Source organism: Sprattus sprattus (assembly GCF_963457725.1).
Source record: "Sprattus sprattus genome assembly, chromosome: 3".
NCBI classification, from domain to species: Eukaryota; Metazoa; Chordata; class Actinopteri; order Clupeiformes; family Clupeidae; genus Sprattus; species Sprattus sprattus.
Genome location: NC_137922.1, coordinates 36,374,863 through 36,376,822, shown reverse-complemented (window position 1 = coordinate 36,376,822; position 1,960 = coordinate 36,374,863).

The following is a 1,960-nucleotide window of genomic DNA, read 5'->3' as shown; positions in this document are numbered from 1 at the left end:
GCCACATCTGATTTGGTGAAGTTAATGAAACAAGCCCCCATAACAGCCATCAGTTAGACCCCTGCCACCCCCCCACCCCCACAAGACCAGAACAGCTCTGCAACTAATTAGTGCAGTAGAATGAGGGTGGGGGGAGTCTTTGATTAGGAGGGAGTGTCATTCTGCAGGCTGTTCTCTGCTCCGGGCTAGGGGCCGCACGCACGGCTAAGCTTTCTCAAGCACAGATTATGGCCGTACTCTCTGTAATAGTACACTCACAATAGCCTTTCCAGACCTGTTAATCTAGAACAGTTTGGGATTTTCAATCTAAATAAATAATTAAGTTAAGGAATGAAAATAATAAATACACAAACTAAACTCCCGTGAGTGGTGAGTCCCCATCAGCAAATGAAAATGAGACTCACGCTAACGGACGGGGACTGAAGGGAGGTGGTCCGCCCATTTCATGACGTAGAGAACTCCCAAAACTTTCTCTCTGTCAGCATCGGCTCTGCAAGGTTCAGGATGTTTTTTAAACAGTAGACGTCGTGCTGAGCCATTTTCAACCCATAAAATGCCACATTTTATTATGACAGAGGCAATTTTGTCATTAACACCAGCACAGTTCCGTCATATCATTTAAGTTTACAGCTCAAAAACAGCTGTCATTTAAGGGTGCAGTTACACTCTTAAGAAAAGGACAAATCTTGCTGTCAAGAAGATGTAGACCACCCAGAATGAATTCAGCAGAGAGAGATTATGATCAGTGAACAATGGACTGGGATTTAGTCTGGTGAACTGCGACCAGATTAGACACAAACCCTCTGTTGTGGATTTCTGGAGGAGTTTGATTCAATCATGGCCCGAGATGCCAGCGTTGCAAGACTATGAGTGGAGAGATAAGCGGATGTCACTGTTTGAATTCCAAGAAGAGACGTAATCTCATTTATGGAGAAATAAGGAGGAGATTTGAGATTGAAGATGTTTCCACTGATTGTGTGATCTCTATGGAAGAAGTGAACATCAATTTGCTTTTTTTTTTTAAAGAACATCACTATCTCTTTCTTGAGAAATACTCCTCTCCTATCTCTCTCCGAACGTTACCATTTCCTGTCAAAGTCAGTCAGAAACATACTAGATAACATCTTCAACAAGTCATCACTAAATGTTTTGATATTTAGGACCTAAGTGGGTACTTCAATCCACTGTGATGGCATCCATGTCAACACTTCTGGTTATGTCAACCGGAGAATTAAATCCATGATCTTTGAATTGTTGCTGTTTTGTTGCCTTGGCCCAGAGATCAAGTGAATCTAGAAGGGAAAAAACACACAAAAGGACCATGTCAAACGAGTCTCCCGATATATAGATGACCATCAGACATATATTGTCAAATCAGAAATAGCTGATTGGCTGTTCACTGACTGGATGTTGTCAGTAGTCGGAGCTAAAAAAATTGAATATTGGTGGTTACATGAAATAGATACTTGTAACCGCAGTGACTGGCAGTCTCTTAAATGGAAACTCTTTACTTGACTGGGTGTGAACAGAGGGCGTGAAACTGAGATCTTCACTGATTTCATGCTATTAGAAATGTCTTCACAGAAACCAAAACGGCTAATTGCTCTTTAGCGGTAGCTGGGCCTCATCAGCCATGCTAATCTAGAGCGAGCCACAATGTGACCTGTGCTAAAATTACACGGATAATGGCCGTACATGGCCATTCAAAAAGACCAATAGTGACTCAGTGAGTCCCGGCTACATTATCAGCCTATAGATGCGGGCAGAGAGGAGAGCGTGTTTCAGTGTTTGAGTAGCCATACGTCAACATAATGAGAACGTCAAACTAAGAACTCAGAGACTTGAGACTGACTGCAGCAGAGGGAGAGAGAGAGAGAGAGAGAGAGAAAGAAAGAGAGAGGGAGAGAGAAAGAGGGGAGACAGATAGTAGGAGAGAGAGAGAGAGAGAGAAACAAATTAA